Genomic DNA, 19,516 nt, shown 5'->3' on the forward strand with positions numbered 1-19,516 from the left:
AATATGAACCTCTGGATCCAGCTGCAGTATCCAATATTTTAGACCATTATTCAATTCATCCATTGCACTCTAAAGACAGCATAGATGATGCACTAGAAACATACCAAATGCGACAAACCAATGGATCACCAATGAGCATATGGGAAAAAAGTATAGAAGCATGTGCTTTTCCTCTACTATTTCCTACTGGCAAAGGAGGAAGATACGATGACAGACCCACTCAAATAACAGCATCAGAATACCGTTCATTACGAATGTATTCTGAAGATCCCAGATTTAGACAAAATGTGGAATAGATATTCCACCTACTCTTTGAAAGTGAACTAGCAATGCTATGTTACGGAGTTGCACACATATTGAAATCGGGAACACAGTTTCAAAATATATCAGCTACGCAATTAATACAAAAACGGCAAGAAAAAGATGAGGTTTTGCAATCAAGTATTACAAATCTATTTGCAAACATGCGTGGTACAAAAGAATACTGGTTCCGAGGTCAGGGAGATGTACGTTGTATGATTAGAAACCTTGGACCACCCACTTTATTTGTTACATTAAGTTGTGCAGAATATGCATGGGAAGACTTACATGATTTCTTACGCATATCAAACAAAAACAAAACAAACATAGATATACCAACACCTGGAGAACTTTGCTCTCTAGATCCTGTTAATGTTTCAAGATATTTCCATCATGGTTTCATTGCTATGCTACACTTTATTTGTAATAAAACTGTTCCTCCACTCGGAGAAGTGGAACACTTCTTTTGGAGAAAAGAATATCAAGCCAGAGGAGCACCACATATCCACATGCTTTTATGGATTAAAGATGCTCCTAAATTTGGTCAGGATAGTGATGCCACTGTTTTGCAGTTCATCCAAAAATATTTCACTTGCGAAATCCCTTCACAAATGACAAATAGTGACCTTCATGCACAAAATGTACAATTTCAAAGACACAAATGTGGCCAATATTGTCGTCGCAAATACAAAAAGAAAGGGAAATACTACACCAAATGCCGGTTTGGTTTCCCTAGACCAGTTACAGAAACAGGTGAAGTAAACAACTTCATGTCTTCAGTTAGACATAGTGTTAAAAGTAAATCACCTAAGAACACGTATTACATAAAAAGAACAGAAGAATCAAAATATATCAATGATTACAATGCAATCATTGCCCACTTATGGAATGCAAACATAGATGTAGATGTGCAGTACATTGCAGACAATTCCACTGCAGTTGCACGATATGATACAGCATACTTAACAAAAGCAGAAAAAACAGAGCTTCAAGACCTCTGGAATGACCAATCATCAGACAAAACACTATCTCAGAAATTGTACAGCTTAGGCATAAAAATGCTCTCTCATAGAGAATGTGGCGCCTACAAAGCTGCAGATCGTTTAACCGGTACTGCTTTGTATGGAAAATCTGAAAATATAGTATGGCTATGTCTTGGTACTGCAAAATCTAGAAAAAGAGTTCTCAAATCATATGACGACATAGAAACAATAGCCAAAAATGATCCAAACAGCCAAGACATTTTGAAAAACTATTTACTAGACACATACTACCTGAACAGGAGTACCACTTTGGAAAACATGTGTCTATACCACATAGCCCAAAACTTTGCATACAAAAATAATATAAAACCTGATGAAAGCAAAGGTAGATATACAGTGACAGATTGTGAAGGCAGCTTAGTAAAACTTACCAAACCAAGTGTAATTAATCATATCAAATTGTCATTAAAACTCATCAACAGAAAGAACTATATTATATGTCCCTCCTACAACTTTTTAAACCATGGAGAAAAGAAGAAGAGTTACTAGATAACTATGACTGCTACGAAGATGCTTTCAAAGCAAATGAAAGCACTATCACCGATGTGAACTTTATGCAGTACAAAACAATGTTGCAAAATGAACAGCAACATGAAGAGGAACTCCAGGCCCAACTAGATAAGGACACTCCCGACAGTAGTCAACCTTCTGTAACAGGAAGCCAAGAACCACTGGGACAGCCACTAATAGCAAATGAGGCAAAATTGGTTATGACAGAAGTAGAAAACACCATGTGTCACAATGAAGAAGATACATAAGACTTAACTGCACTACAATCGAAACTAAACAAAGAGCATCGCACCATTTTGAAGAAGTAACAAAAGAAATTGCACATGATGTACAACATGAAAATAAAGAATGTACCTGCCAAAATTACAAACTTATACTACTATACGTCAGTGGTGAAGCTGGTTCAGGCAAAACATTCTTAATCAAAATCATCAGCAAGTTCCTTCAACAATTGACAAACAACAAACTGTCAGCTGTTGTAACTGCCCCCACAGGTTTAGCTGCCTACAACATAGGTGGTGTCACTTTACACCGATTACTACTCCTTCCAGTAGAACACCAAAACAAATTAGATTATTACAAACTTTCTACAGAAGCTGCAATGGAACTACGTGTTAAAACAAATGGAAATGCTACTAATAGATGAAGTGAGCATGGTCTCCAACCTAATGTTGGCTTTGATTCATCTCAGATTGCAAGAAGTACTTAAAACAAACTATGAAGAACTCTTTTGGAGGATAAACACATTATTGTTTTCGGATATGTTCTTCAATTGACACCAGTGAAAGGTGAACCTATTTTTAAAACCTTAGGACACAAACTCTGCCGTAAAACTATTGGCAGCATAGGAAATGTCAACCTTTGGCAACATTTCCAATACAAAGAATTAGCAGAAAACATGTGCCAATCTACAGATCTCACCTACGCCAACATTTTTAAAAGTATTAAAGTTGGTGTACTATCTCAAGAAGCACAAACAATATTAAAAACCCGGCACATCCATGTACTTTATGGCGATAACTCATGTGCTACTGATGTTATGGAACCATTAGTGCAAAAAAATTTCAATTCTATGGCCTTAATGCCAACTCTTGCAAGCTGTTCCAAATTCAATGAAACAATGTTAAAAAAGAAATGGAATCAATAATTGAAATTTGCTCCACAGACAAACTGGACGTACATGGTATTACACTACCAATGTGTCAACAAGCCACAATAAGACTAAATACCTTCGAAAATTCAATCTCCAACACAGCTGGCTTGGAAAAAATATTAAAATTATCCATAAACTGTAGAGTAATGCTTAAACATAACCTAGACGTGGAGCAAGGACTAGTTAATGGGGCACTGAGTACAGTTGTTGGCTTTCAAACATACCCACGTGACAACAACATTCAGTTTGTCAATATACTCTTTGACAAACTTTCAGAAGTAAAAAGGATAGGGCGCTCAACAGCTCGATTCCTTCTCTTCAAAGACATATATGTACGTAGAGAACCATTTTCTCTAACTCTTGCATATGCAGTCACCATTCATAAATCCCAAGGTCTTACCCTAGAGAAAACATTGATAGATATTGGTAACACAGTCTTTAAAGAAGGCATGAGCTACGTAGCACTAGCACGCTTACGTACACTTGAAGGTCTATTTCTAATCAACTTTGATGAAAGTAAAGTCAACGCTGATATTCCTTGCATTCTAGAATACAATAGACTACTTCCACTATACACCCCCAATCTAAAAGCATATCCTGTTCCACAAAAAATAAAACGTTGTAAAAGAAAACTAATTCAAACAGAAATGCAACAGAATCTGACTGCAAATCCTCCAAAGAGAGTAAAGGAAGCTAATACTTCATCATTCACATAAGTAAAGAAGAACCTATTAGTCAAAGTAACTTAGATACTTCTTCAGAGAGGCAACATACACTCCGAAAAAATGATTTGGACACAGAACTACGTGGTCCATTCAAATTTTCAAATGTAACTGGTGTAAGATGTTACGCAAATGTAGCAATGAATATTCTATTTCAATTGCCACCAATTGTTGACAACATTTACTTACACAGTACAGACCAATTGTGTTTGCAAATGTTAGTCCTTCATAGAAACGCAAAAAACAATCCTGACAACATGTATAGTGTTCAAGGAATAAGACAAAAATTAGACTATTGTGCTGGAATGGTAAAATTCACTACAAACTCACAAGAAGATCCACAAGAATTTCTAATGTACTTACTATAAGTATTGGAAAACAAGAACATACCTATAAATTAAATCTTCCAGATTTCATACATGTGGAAACATTCCTGCACTCTCTGCAATAATGTTACAAAAGAAGAAATCCCTAACGAGCGCTTCCTGTATGTATCGATACCAAATTGTGAATCCATTCCATTTCAGCAACTTGTACAACATGCAAACCATGGCAGATTATGTACTAACTGCAATTCAGATAATCGCTCCACCTTACTAATACAACCACATAGTAAATATTTAATACTAATGCTTCTACGTTACAATGCAGATGGTACCAAAAACAACTGCAAGCTGACTGGATTCACACATCGTCAAGTATCACTTGGTAGAAAAACCTTCACAACAATATGTATAATCTACCACGCAGGAGCCACAACCAATGCAGGTCACTACACTGCATATATAAAAAAGAAATGAGGATGGTTCGAATGTAATGATAGTACCATTACTCTAAAGCAGGGATTACCAGCACATTTTACAAACGCTTATTTAATCTTCTTAAAACCAAAATTTAATAACTAATGTGTACTTAAACATTAACAAAACTTCAATTAGAAAACTATAAACTGTTAGAATACGCCAATAGGTATCCTAATATCCAAAGATTCTATAACAACCAAACAGATAAATGAATACCACTAAATCATAACAAGAAAAAAACTGTTAGAATACGCCAACAGGTATCTAACTGCCCCAAGATTTTGCAACAACCAAACAGATAAATCAATACCACTAAATTAAAAAAAAATAATAATTAATGTTAGAATACACCAATAGGTATCTAACTACTTCAGAAATCTGCAACAAAAATGTGGATGGTTACTCTAAAGCAGAGATTACCAGCAAATCTTACAAACGCCTTTTTAATCTTCTTAAAATCAAAATTTAATAACTAATTTGTACTTCAACATTAAAAAAAATTCAATGAAAAAGCTATAAACTGTTAGAATACGCCAACAGGTATTTAACTAGCCCAGGATTGTATAACAACCAAAGAGATAAACGAATACCAATAAATTGTAACAAAAAATAGACAGTTACAATATGCCAACAGGTATGTAACTGCTTCAGAAATCTGCAACAATCCAACAGATAGAACATTAACCAGAAACAAGAAGTAAACACTGAAAGGAAACAAACAAATAGACTGTAGCATGATAAAAAAGGGTTTTTAATCCGACAAGGATTTTTTTTTTCCCACCGACCCAATGATTTCAAAAACAAACACAGAAACTGAGCAAAATGCACAGTGCACTGGTTTGTAAACCAAATATGAGGGTAAAAAAAAAAAGCTGAAATATCTATTATGAAATGTAATAAGTCTTTATAGAATACATACACTAACATGCTCTTTTCTTTTATCACAGAACTTGAAAAAGAATACTTCCTCCAGGTACCAAACTCATGTACAAAACATATTGACAGGCCGATTCATGGAATAATTAGCGCGGCGCAAGTGGGCAAAAACGTGCGAATCGCAGTGGAATTGCGAAAATCGCAGTGCAAGTGCGAAAATCGCACAAAAAGCAGCGCACATCGATTCATGGAAGGGCGTGCGCGAAAAAACCATCTGATGTGCGCTAAAAAAGTGCGCGGCGCACGTTGGCGCACAGGCCATCTAACGGCGTGCGCCAGGTCACGGCGAAAATCGCACAGGCCACAGCGAAAATCGCACATAGCGCGGCGCACGCAACAAAAGTAGGCGGAACACGGGGCGTAACACTCGGAATGGGGAACAACTTGCCAAAATGTGGGCGTCACGGGGGAAGTACAGGGTGCAAGTACGCGGAACGCCCACACGCTCACCTACAACACGTATTCATGGAATCGAATAGGGCAAAACAGCGCATGGTCAAACCAGCGCACAGGCACAAACACGACCGCCACAAGAAAGCAGGTGGTAGCGTCCCTGCGCCTGTAAAAAATGTGCGCCAAAAGGTGCGCCAACAAATAGCACCTATATACAGCTATGATGAATGTCCTATACTGTGGCCCTCCAGGACAAATGACGTGCAAAGGGGTACCCACACACACGGACACCCGCTGACTGAAAAATAACGTGTGCGTGTATTTCGGGGTGCGCGGGAAGTTTCACACGCAAATTGGCTGGGTACGTGGATTCCAGGGGTGCGCGGGAAGTTCCACACGCGATTTGGCTGGGAACGTGGATTTCAGGGGAGCGCGGGAAGTTCCACACGCGATTTGGCCGGGTACGTGGATTTCAGGGGTGCGCGGGAAGTTCCACTCGCGATTTGGCCGGGTACGTGGATTTCAGGGGTGCGCGTGAAGTTCAACACGCGATTTGGCTGGATACGTGGATTTCAGGGGTGCGCGCGAAGTTTCACGCGCGATTTGGCCGGGTACGTGGATTTCAGGGGTGCGCGTGAAGTTCAACACGCGATTTGGCTGGGTACGTGGATTTCAGGGGTGCGCGCGAAGTTTCACACGCGATTTGGCTGGTTACGTGGATTCCAGGGGTGCGTGGGAAGTTTCACACGTGATTTGGCTGGGTACGTGTATTTCGGTGTTGCGGGGGAATGCTACACGTGATATGGCCATGTGGGTCCCCCCAGGTGTTCCCTCTACACCCTCCACGGCCCCTGCAGGCAGCCCACACCACAGGGTACTACCCTGCACCCCTGCTCATGTCCCACAGGCAACCCATCCACCCTGGCCATGCCCACCAGCCAACCCACATGTCACCTTGCACCACTGATCACAAACACATGTCTCCCACCACCCCCACACCCCAGCCACCAGGGGCACCCTCCACCAGGCACCCACCCATGTCTCCCACCACCCCCACCCCCCAGCAGTCAGGGGCAGCCTCCACCAGGCCCCCACTCATGTCTCCAACCACCCCCCATCCCCAGCCACCAGGGGCACCCTCCACCAGGCCCCCACCCATGTCTCCCACCACCCCCTACCCCCCAGTAGTCAGGGGCAGCCTCCACCAGGCCCCCACTCATGTCTCCCACCACCCCCACCTCCCAGCCACCAGGGGCAGCCCCCACCAGGCCCCCACTCATGTCCCCTATTACCCCCACCCCCCCGCAGTGCAGGGGCACCCTCCACCAGGCCCCCACTCATGTCTCCCACCACCCCCACCCCCCAGCAGTCAGGGGCACCCTCCACCAGGCCCCCACTCATGTCTCCCACCACCCCCACCCCCCAGCCACCAGGGGCAGCCTCCACCAGGCCCCCACTCATGTCCCCTATTACCCCCACCCCCCTGCAGTGCAGGGGCACCCTCCACCAGGCCCCCACTCATGTCTCCCACCACCCCCACCCCCCAGCAGTCAGGGGCAGCCTCCACCAGGCCCCCACTCATGTCTCCCACCACCCCCCACCCCCCAGCCACCAGGGGCACCCTCCACCAGGCCCCCACCCATGTCTCCCACCACCCCCTACCCCCCAGCAGTCAGGGGCAGCCTCCACCAGGCCCCCACTCATGTCTCCCACCACCCCCACCCCCCAGCCACCAGGGGCAGCCTCCACCAGGCCCCCACTCATGTCCCCTATTACCCCCACCCCCCGCAGTGCAGGGGCACCCTCCACCAGGCCCCCACTCATGTCTCCCACAACCCCCACCCCCCAGCAGTCAGGGGCAGCCTCCACCAGGCCCCCACTCATGTCTCCCACCAACCCCCAGCCACCAGGGGCACCCTCCACCAGGCACCCACCCATGTCTCCCACCACCCCCATCCCCCAGCAGTCAGGGGCAGCCTCCACCAGGCCCCCACTCATGTCTCCCACCACCCCCCACCCCCCAGCCACCAGGGGCACCCTCCACCAGGCCCCCAGCCATGTCTCCCACCACCCCCTACCCCCCAGCAGTCAGGGGCAGCCTCCACCAGGCCCCCACTCATGTCTCCCACCACCCCCATCCCCCAGCCACCAGGGGCAGCCTCCACCAGGCCCCCACTCATGTCCCCTATTACCCCCACCCCCCCGCAGTGCAGGGGCAGCCTCCACCAGGCCCCCACCCATGTCTCCAACCACCCCCTACCCCCCAGCAGTCAGGGGCAGCCTCCACCAGTCCCCCACCCATGTCTCCCACCACCCCCTACCCCCCCAGCAGTCAGGGGCAGCCTCCACCAGGCCCCCACCCATGTCTCCCACCATCCCCTACCCCCCAGCAGTCAGGGGCAGCCTCCACCTTGCCCCCACTCATGTCTACCACCACCCCCACCCCCCAGCCACCAGGGGCAGCCTCCACATGGCCCCCACTTATGTCTCCCACCACCCCCAACCCCCAGCCACCAGGGGCAGCCTCCACCAGGCCCCCACTCATGTCCCCTATTACCCCCACCCCCGCAGTGCAGGGGCACCCTCCACCAGGCCCCCACTCATGTCTCCCACCACCCCCACCCCCCAGCAGTCAGGGGCAGCCTCCGCAAGGCCCCCACTCATGTCTCCCACCACCCCCACCCCCCAGCCACCAGGGGCAGCCTCCACCAGGCCCCCACTCATGTCCCCTATTACCCCCACCCCCTGCAGTGCAGGGGCACCCTCCACCAGGCCCCCACTCATGTCTCCCACCACACCCACCCCCCAGCAGTCAGGGGCAGCCTCCACCAGGCCCCCACTCATGTCTCCCACCACCCCCCACCACCCAGCCACCAGGGGCACCCTCCACCAGGCCCCCACCCATGTCTCCCACCACCCCCTACCCACCAGCAGTCAGGGGCAGCCTCCACCAGGACCCCACTCATGTCTCCCACCACCCCCACCCCCCAGCCACCAGGGGCAGCCTCCACCAGGCCCCCACTCATGTCCCCTATTACCACCACCCCCCCGCAGTGCAGGGGCACCCTCCACCAGGCCCCCACTCATGTATCCCACCACCCCCACCCCCAGCAGTCAGGGGCAGCCTCATCCAGGCCCCCACTCATGTCTCCCACCACCCCCCACCCCCCAGCCACCAGAGGCACCCTCCACCAGGCCCCCACCCATGTCTCCCACCACCCCCACCCCCCAGCAGTCAGGGGCAGCCTCCACCAGGCCCCCACTCATGTCTCTCACCACCCCCCACCCCCCAGACACCAGGCTACCCTCCACCAGGCCCCCAACCATGTCTCCCACCACCCCCTACCCCCCAGCAGTCAGGGGCAGCCTCCACCAGGCCCCCACTCATGTCTCCCACCACCCCCACTCCCAAGCCACCAGGGGCAGCCTCCACCAGGCCCCCACTCATGTCCCCTATTACCCCTACCCCCCCGCAGTGCAGGGGCAGCCTCCACCAGGCCCCCACCCATGTCTCCCACCACCCCTGCCCCCCAGCAGTCAAGGGCAGCCTCCACCAGGCCCCCACCCATGTCTCCCACCACCCCCTATCCCCCAGCAGTCAGGGGCAGCCTCCACCAGGCCCCCACCCATGTCTCCCACCACCCCTACCCCCAGCAGTCAGGGGCAGCCTCCACCAGGCCCCCACTCATGTCTCCCACCACCACCACCACCCAGCCACCAGGGGCAGCCTCCACCAGGCCCCCACTCATGTCTCCCACCACCCCCACCCCCCAGCCACCAGGGGCAGCCTCAACCAGGCCCCCACTCATGCCCCCTATTACCCCCACCCCCCGCAGTGCAGGGGCACCCTCCACCAGGCCCCCACTCATGTCTCCCACCACCCCCACCCCCCAGCAGTCAGGGGCAGCCTCCACCAGGCCCCCACTCATGTCTCCCACCACCCCCACCCCCCAGCCACCAGGGGCAGCCTCCACCAGGCCCCCACTCATGTCCCCTATTACCCCCACCCCCTGCAGTGCAGGGGCACCCTCCACCAGGCCCCCACTCATGTCTCCCACCACCCCCACCCCCCAGCAGTCAGGGGCAGCCTCCACCAGGCCCCCACTCATGTCTCCCATCACCCCCCACCCCCCAGCCACCAGGGGCACCCTCCACCAGGCCCCCACCCATGTCTCCCACCACCCCCTACCCCCCAGCAGTCAGGGGCAGCCTCCACCAGGCCCCCACTCATGTCTCCCACCACCCCACCCCCAGCCACCAGGGGCAGCCTCCACCAGGCCCCCACTCATGTCCCCTATTACCCCCAACCCCCTGCAGTGCAGGGGCACCCTCCACCAGGCCCCCACTCATGTCTCCCACCACCCCCACCCCCCAGCAGTCAGGGGCAGCCTCCACCAGGTTCCCACTCATGTCTCCCACCACCCCCCACCCCCCAGCCGCCAGGGGCACCCTCCACCAGGCCCCCACCCATGTCTCCCACCACCCCCTACCCCCAGCCGCCAGGGGCACCCTCCACCAGGTCCCCACTCATGTCTCCCACCACCCCCCACCCCCCAGCCGCCAGGGGCACCCTCCACCAGGCCCCCACCCATGTCTCCCACCACCCCCACCCCCCAGCAGTCACGGGCAGCCTCCACCAGGCCCCCACTCATGTCTCCCAACACCCCCACCCCCCAGCCACCAGGGGCATCCTCCACCAGGCCCCCACCCATGTCTCCCACCACCCCCACCCCCCAGCAGTCACGGGCAGCCTCCACCAGGCCCCCACTCATGTCTCCCACCACCCCCACCCCCCAGCCACCAGGGGCACCCTCCACCAGGCCCCCACCCATGTCTCCCACCACCCCCTACCCCCAGCAGTTAGGGGCAGCCTCCACCAGGCCCCCACTCATGTCTCCCATCACCCCCACCCCCCAGCCACCAGGGGCACCCTCCACCAGGCCCCCACCCATGTCTCCCACCACCCCCTACCCCCCAGCAGTCAGGGGCAGCCTCCACCAGGCCCCCACTCATGTCTCCCACCACCCCCACCACCCAGCCACCAGGGGCAGCCTCCACCAGGCCCCCACTCATGTCCCCTATTACCCCCAACCCCCCGCAGTGCAGGGGCACCCTCCACCAGGCCCCCACTCATGTCTCCCACCACCCCCACCCCCAGCAGTCAGGGGCAGCCTCCACCAGGTCCCCACTCATGTCTCCCACCACCCCCCAGCCGCCAGGGGCACCCTCCACCAGGCCCCCACCCATGTCTCCCACCACCCACACCCCCCAGCAGTCACGGGCAGCCTCCACCAGGCCCCCACTCATGTCTCCCACCACCCCCAACGCCCAGCCACCAGGGGCACTCTCCACCAGGCCCCCACCCATGTCTCCCACCACCCCCTACCCCCAGCAGTCAGGGGCAGCCTCCACCAGGCCCCCACTCATGTCTCCCACCACCCCCACCCCCCAGCCACCAGGGGCAGCCTCCACCAGGCCCCCACTCATGTCTAGCACCACCGCCCACCCCCCAGCCACCAGGGGCACCCTCCACCAGGCCCCCACCCATGTCTCCCACCACCCCCTACCCCCCAGCAGTCAGGGGCAGCCTCCACCAGGCCCCCACTCATGTCTCCCACCACCCCCACCCCCCAGCCACCAGGGGCAGCCTCCACCAGGCCCCCACTCATGTCCCCTATTACCCCCACCCCCCGCAGTGCAGGGGCACCCTCCACCAGGCCCCCACTCATGTCTCCCACGACCCCCACCCCCCAACAGTCAGGGGCAGCCTCCACCAGGCCCCCACTCATGTCTCCCACCACCCCCCACCCCCCAGCCACCAGGGGCACCCTCCACCAGGCCCGCACCCATGTCTACCACCACCCCCACCCCCCAGCAGTCAGGGGCAGCCTCCACCAGGCCCCCACTCATGTCTCCCACCACCCCCCATCCCCCAGCCACCAGGGGCACCCTCCACCAGGCCCCCACCCATGTCTCCCACCACCCCCTACCCCCCAGCAGTCAGGGGCAGCCTCCACCAGGCCCCACTCATGTCTCCCACCACCCCCACCCCACAGCCACCAGGGGCAGCCTCCACCAGGCCCCCACTCATGTCCCCTATTACCCCCACCCCCCGCAGTGCAGGGGCAGCCTCCACCAGGCCCCAACCCATGTCTCCCACCACCCCCTACCCCCCAGCAGTCAGGGGCAGCCTCCACCAGGCCCCCACCCATGTCTCCCACCACCCCCTACCCCCAAGCAGTCAGGGGCAGCCTCCACCAGGCCCCCACCCATGTCTCCCACCACCCCCTACCCCCCAACAGTTTGGGGCCGCCTTCACCAGGCCCCCACCCATGTCTCCCACCACCCCCTACCCCCCAGCAGTCAGGGGCAGCCTCCACCAGGCCCCCACTCATGTCTCCCACCACCCCCAGCCACCAGGGGCAGCCTCCACCAGGCCCCCACTCATGTCTCCCACCACCCCCACCCCCCAGCCACCAGGGGCAGCCTCCACCAGACCCCCACTCATGTCCCCTATTACCCCCACCCCCCTGCAGTGCAGGGGCACCCTCCACCAGGCCCCCACTCATGTCTCCCACCGCCCCCACCCCCCAGCAATCACGGGCAGCCTCCAACAGGCCCCCACTCATGTCTCCCAACACCCCCACCCCCCAGCCACCAGGGGCAGCCTCCACCAGGCCCCCACTCATGTCCCCTATTACCCCCACCCCCCCGCAGTGCAGGGGCACCCTCCACCAGGCCACCACTCATGTCTCCCACCACCCCCACCCCCCAGCAGTCAGGGGCAGCCTCCACCAGGCCCCCACTCATGTCTACCACCACCCCCCAGCCCCCGGCCACCAGGGGCACCCTCCACCAGGCCCCCACCCATGTCTCCCACCACCCCCTACCCCCCAGCAGTCAGGGGCACCCTCCACCAGGCCCCCACTCATGTCTCACACCACCCCCACCCCCCAGCAGTCAGGGGCAGCCTCCACCAGGCCCCCACTCATGTCTCCCACCACCCCCACACCCCAGCAGTCAGGGGCAGCCTCCACCAGGCCCCCACCCATGTCCCCTATTACCCCCACCCCCCAGCAGTGCAGGGGGAGCCTCCAACAGACCCCCACTCATGTCCCCCATTACCCCCACCCACCAGCAGTGCAGGGGCAGCCTCCAACAGGCCCCCACTCATGTCCCCTATTACCCCCACCCCCCAGCAGTGCAGGGGCAGCCTCCAACAAGTCCCCACTCATGTCCCCCATTACCCCCACCCCCCAGCAGTGCAGGGGCAGCCTCCAACAGGCCCCCACTCATGTCTCCCACCACCCCCACCCCCCAGCAGTGAAGGGGCAGCCACCACCAGGCCCCACCCATGTCTATCACCACCCCCACCCCCCAGCCACCAGGGGCAGCCTCCGCCAGGCCCCCACTCATGTCTCCCACCACCCCCATCCCCCAGCCGTGCAATTTGCCTGGGTACGTGTACTTTGTGGTGCGTGTGAAGTTCCACACGCGATTGTACGTGTACTTCGGGGTGCACGTGAACTTCCACACACAATTTGCCTGGGTACGTGTATTACTGGGGGTGCGCGTGAACTTCCACACGCGATTTGCCTGGGTACGTGTATTACTGGGTGTGCGCATGAACTTCCACACACGATTTGCCTGGGTACATGTACTTCGGGTTGCGCGTGAACTTCCACACGCGATTGGGCCAGTGAGAGTGGGTCACATGTATTCCAGGGGTGGGCGGGAATATTTACCCGCGACTGTGCCTGTGAGAGCGTGCTACGTGTATTCCTGGTGTGGGCGGGAAGATTCACACGTTCGCCTACAACGTGCCGAAAAAGGGTCCAATCCTGACACACGTACGCCAGCATGAAGCAGGCGTAAGTCGACCCGCGCAGCATAAAAGTGCGCGAAAACTACAAACAAGCTCATACGCTAGGATGAATATACCATTCCTAGCAGCAGTGGCCGTGGGTTACCAAAGGAGGAGGAGGAGGATAGTGAGGGCCCGAATTTTCACTCCCAGAACAAGCCTTTTTGGGATGCCTGATGACCAGGTGTATGGGAGGTACAGGTTTCCCCCACACATAATACTGGACCTGGTCAGTGAGTGGGAGGATGACCTCACATCACCCACCCTGTGCTCCCAAGCACTCAGCCCCCTGGAGAAGGTCCTCAATGTACTGCACTTCTTGGCCACAGGATCATTTCAGCGGACAAGTGCCATAGTGGGTGCGGTGTCACAGGCCACGCAGTCACGCTGCCTACACCAGGTCTTGAACATCATCACTGCACGCCCATCAGTCCGTAGGCACATATACCTGCCCAGGACACCTGCAGAAAGGCAGGCTGCCACCTTCGATTTCTACGGTGTGGCACAATTTCCAAAAGTGCTAGGTGCCATTGACTGCACCCATGTGGCACTACGTCCCCCCAGGGCATCTGAGCACATCTATAGGAACCGCAAGCACTGGCATTCCATCAACGTGCAGGTAGTATGTAATGCTAAGGGAATCATCACCTCAGTATATGCAAACTATCCAGGGTCCACCCACGACAGCTTCATTTACCGAATGTCTACCCTAAGCCGGGACCTGGAAGCTGGGCGGCATGGTGATACATGGCTGCTTGGTGAGTATGAATGCCACTGCACATGCATGCATGTCAGATGCAGAGTTATGTCACTACCCCACTAATGATACCCATCACCTCCTCACCAGGGGACAGTGCCTACCCTCTGAGCACCCACATGATGACGCCAATTTGGAACCCCATCACGCCTCCAGAGGTAAGATACAACACAGCCCATATTGCAACCCGGGGCATAGTGGAGCGCACATTCGGAGTGCTCAAGTCACGCTTTCGCTCCCTTGACCGGTCTGGCGGGCAGCTGTTATATGCGCCCCCAGTAGTGTGCAGGATCATTGTGGCAGCATGTGTCCTGCACAATGTTGCAACACGCCGGGGCCTGGCCGTGGACATGGTGGTGCCCCCACATCCCCAACCACATGCACGCCCGCTGCGTATGGGAGGGGAGAGGGCACAGGGTGAGGCAGCCCGTACGCAGCTGGTGGCTAATTACTTCACATAGAAATCACACCCCAGTGGAGTGCACACAGGCCTGGCACATACCATCTGATTAGCAATGATGACTCGGCCTGACAATTAAGACGAACAAAGGGACTGTCAAATGTCAGAACCATAGCAGCCTGAGATTGTTCATGTGGAAGTGTCACAATGTGTGCATCCCTACCTACACAAACACCACCAATGCAGTGTCATGAAAATACACTTCCATGCTGCATAAATGAATACCCACTTGCAAAATACTACATGAAAACAGTGCCATGTCACCCACCCCCTCCACGGCACGGCCACACAACACACCATGGCATGTCATGCAATGTGAGAGGAAAGAAATGAATCCCCACAACATGCCCCAAGTGTCAGCAGCTACAGTGTCCCTAATGGAAACCTGTCCACACATGAAATGCTCACAGTAATGCAGGATCTACAGCCCACATACTTACCAATAATACCAATCACCTACACAACCTCCAACCCACCTTAAACATGACATTACAGACTTAAAAATTAGCTAGCCTCACCACCTGATGATGACAGCCCTCCGAACACTTGCAAGTATACAGTGTTAGCGCCACGCAAGAGTGTAGGTGCACTGCTTACAACATGGACTCCAGTTCCAAGGTGGACCGCATTGTGAAGACATGAGGAATGGACCTGCAAATATGGAGGATGAGATGGATGCAGAGGCACATATAAATACACCATGCAGTGTACAATACAACAACAATATGCACTATGAATGTATACACAGTATTGACTACAGACTGCCCACACAGCTCATGGGAGTCCAATGTCACCATGTACGTCAATGTCACTTGGGCACACCCTTTGCAAGCCCATGGAAACGGGAAGCAGGAGGGGTGTGTGTGACAAAAACCCAAGCATCTGAACCAAATCCATGACAAGCCTGCATGTGCCCAGCCACAATGCAGCGTATGCCCACGGGAGCCACACAAGGCAACACACTGTCCCATAAAAATTAAAAAAATAAAAATAAAAACATTTAAAAAAAAAATAAAATCAAAAATGGCCATTAATGGGGCTGGGGGGGTTGGGGAGGCCACCCAGGAGGTCCGAGGACAGGGTGCACACCAAAACCCACCTGTGTGGATCTTGCGAAAAAAAAACACCTCCATGGGCTCATGGCCCACATGGCTACCCTATTGTGGGAGTATCACTGCTGTCGCTATTCTCACCCTGTGCAGCTGCATCCGGAGGTGGTGGCACTATGGGAGGCAGCCCACGCAAGGCCCTAGTCTGTTCCTCCATGGCTGCAAGCATGCGGGTGTGGTAGGTCTCGTTCTGGAGGATGAGTGTGCGGAGGTCCCCATGCAACAACTCACGGGATGCCCGGACCTCCGCCCTAGTTGCCTGCATCTCAGCTGAGAGCGTACGGGTGAGACGCTCCAGCTGCTGTTCTGTCCTTCCGTTTGTTGAAGCCTCAAGCTCAACAAGAGTTGTCCTGAGGTGAAGGAGTTTCAGCCTCAGGGCTTCCCTGTGGCCCTGGGACTCTATGGAGATGGCTTCCTGCAGAGTCGCCAGTGCCGCCCGCCTGTCCCTGTTGGACGCCAACATGTCCTCCCTGTGTGACTGGCAGATGGAGTCGGTTGCCTGCTGTAGTCGCTCCATCAGCCTTTCGGGGGGGACAATGGAAGTGGCCACCCTATCCATGGCCTGAGCCATCATCTCTGATGATGCTGCCTGTTGGGTTGCCATACCGTAAATGGATTGCTCCCATGCGGTATTGCCAGGTGGCGTACGGTCACCACGTCGGCGGGCACCACACATGTCTGGGGCAAGGCGAACTGCGCCTTGCTGTGCCGGCACTGCCTGAGGCTGCAGGACTGCATTCCCCCTCTGATCTGCTGGCCCAGGAACAGGATCAGATGTCGCGGAGTGTGACCCTGCATCCGTAACCACCAAAGGCGTACCTGCCAACACTGACATCCCCATTGAGGGTTGTAACCCTGGTGCAGGTGGGTCAGACAGAACAGAATCCCTCCCAGGAACACTCACCTGCGACGGCACGTAGGTCTCATCATCCAAATCAACACCTGAGTACAGCTCGGGGGGAGGTGCAGCCAGAGACACCCCTTGAGAGCACAACCTGCAGCAGTTGTGGATTCTCACCCACCACCACACCACGTCCCTCACTGGTGGTCGGTCGGCCCTCAGACCCCTCCTGGGTCTGTACCATCTCCACAACCCCAGCAGTATCAGGTGCGTCTTCCCCTGCAAAGACATAAAAGAAAACAAATGGAAACAGGCATTAGCACCATGACACACAATGAGGGCTGAGAGGCTACAGAAACAGTACTTGATTGACACATGTCCCACATGACTAAAACACTCCCATGCATGCACCGTCACTGCCTGTGATGGGGAGGCAGATGCCACACATTGATGACACCAAGATGGAAGATGAACACATTTGCTGCATGCTGCCTAGCAGTGCCATCACACATTGGCCAGTGATTGGCAGGTCAAATACACATGCCATCACACAGATGGCATGTACCCTAGCCATGAAGTAAAGAGGGAGAGGAGGTCACCAATTGTTCATTCAGTCCAGTTTGCTCATATGATTGATTATTTTCATTGTAATGGTTCTAATGTTTAACATGCAGCTGCCAGTCAAAAATGGTCCTATAGCACAGGGACATGTCCAAACTAATCATGTCCACGAAACTGAGCCAGTCCACTGTACCATAGCCATGTCAGACATGTGACAATAGGACTGAGAAATCCTGAGTAAAAGTGGTGGTATGCAAACAATCTGCCTGAATAAGCAGAGGTAAATAAGCAACAGTGTAGTGGCAAGATGACACTCCAAGGGCAACTGGCGTGGTGTTGGGCTGGATGTCTAATGTTGGCCGAAGGGATGCTGCTATACCCAAATGCTGGTGCCAAGAATGTTTAGGAAGAGGCACATGGGTGAGCCGAACCACTCAGGCACACACACCCTCCCCTGGCACACAAACAGAAGCCCTCCCACACACAACATGCACATGGATGACACACACATGCATGTGCACTCACCGGACAATGCCTCGTAATCTGCCAATACTCCCACGCCTTGGATCTGTTCCTCCGTGACGTAGGTCCCAGCAACCTGCTCATGTGGAGTGAGTTCTATGTCGTCTGCTGGAGACCCACCTCCAGTCACTAGAGTTGCGGCATGACTTGAGGCCAGCTTATTCTTTGCACTGCGCTTCAGGTCATTCCAGCGCTTGTAGCAATCATTAGCTGTGCGCCTCACGATTCCAAGGGCACTTATGATGTCCGCAATGGTCTGCCAGTGTGCCTGACGTTGTGCAGGTGTGGTCTTGGATCCTGCAACAATCACCATGTCGCGGTCATGTGCGGACACATACTCTACAAGTGCATTCAGTTCAGCCTCATTGAAGCTGGGCTTCCTTGACGGGCCGGACTGTGTAGCCGTGTCTGGGGCATCAGCCTCTACTGGACAAGCACTCTTCCTCTTCTGCTTGGAAGGTGGTGGGGATCCGGAGTGTCCTGCGCCGCTCTGGACACTAGGGGCAGGAGCGTGGGATTGCACACTCAGCATGGGAGTTGGTGCAGGCATTATCTCAAGTGTGATGGTGTCAGGGGGAATGTCAGCATGATGGACTTGGACCGACACTGTCCTGGCTGGGTGTGTGAGAGGTGGGGTGGATGGAGCCGCAGCTGCCCCTGCAGCCTCCCCAGCCTGCCTACGCGGGGCAGCAGATGACCTAGCTGCCCCTGATCCACGTGGCCTGATGACACCAACGTTCACCAGTGGGCTGGTCCAACAAGGGCTGAGCATGGATGGTGTCAGCCACGGTAACCTCAACCAGGGGGGGGTGGGCATGGGTGTCCCTGACTGCTCCTCCACACATGGGGGGCTAGGGGCACCCTGCAAGTCACGGCTACGTCCCCTACCGGATCCATCACGGCCACCACTTGGGGCTCGGCCACCTTTGCCACCCTTACGGCTTGTTCGCCTCCCAGCCAGGCACTGATGTTATTATGCGTATGGGAGTTGATGTGAACTATTGTCCTGGACAATTGGGGGTCAAAGGGCTTGGGTACCAGATGGTAATCGTACCCTAGTGCTCTAGCAAGGCTGTATGTCACCCCTGGGGAAAGATGACGGGTCACGCAACGCACAGGCAGCCCAAAAAAGGGAAGTAAGGTGCACGCAACCCCTCCTAGACCACGTGCGTGGAAAAAAAAACCTGCACTACGCTGTGGCACCCAGGAACACAAGAATGAACGTATGCGTGTCACAGGCAGCCTAGAATGACCTTTGAAGGGGTAGCGACACACGGGGCAAGCACAGATGTTAGATACGTGCGACTCACCGTCTGCCAGGAACAAAAGCGTGAAAAATATGCGCGTGTGCGCGTTGGCAACACCCCCGCCAAAAGAAGAATTGTACGCTGTCTGAGGAGACAGGACAACAGTAGTAGGGAAGCTGTTTGAGGAAACAGGCCCAGGAAAAAGAGGAAAAGAGAAAAAACTGTCAGAGGTAACAGGGAGTACAAACTGGAAACGCCGTGAAGTAAATCGCGTGTGAACCGACAAGAAGTACAG

Source organism: Ambystoma mexicanum, chromosome 10 (assembly GCF_040938575.1).
Source record: "Ambystoma mexicanum isolate Mex_15411 chromosome 10, UKY_AmexF1_1, whole genome shotgun sequence".
Lineage (NCBI taxonomy): Eukaryota > Metazoa > Chordata > Amphibia > Caudata > Ambystomatidae > Ambystoma > Ambystoma mexicanum.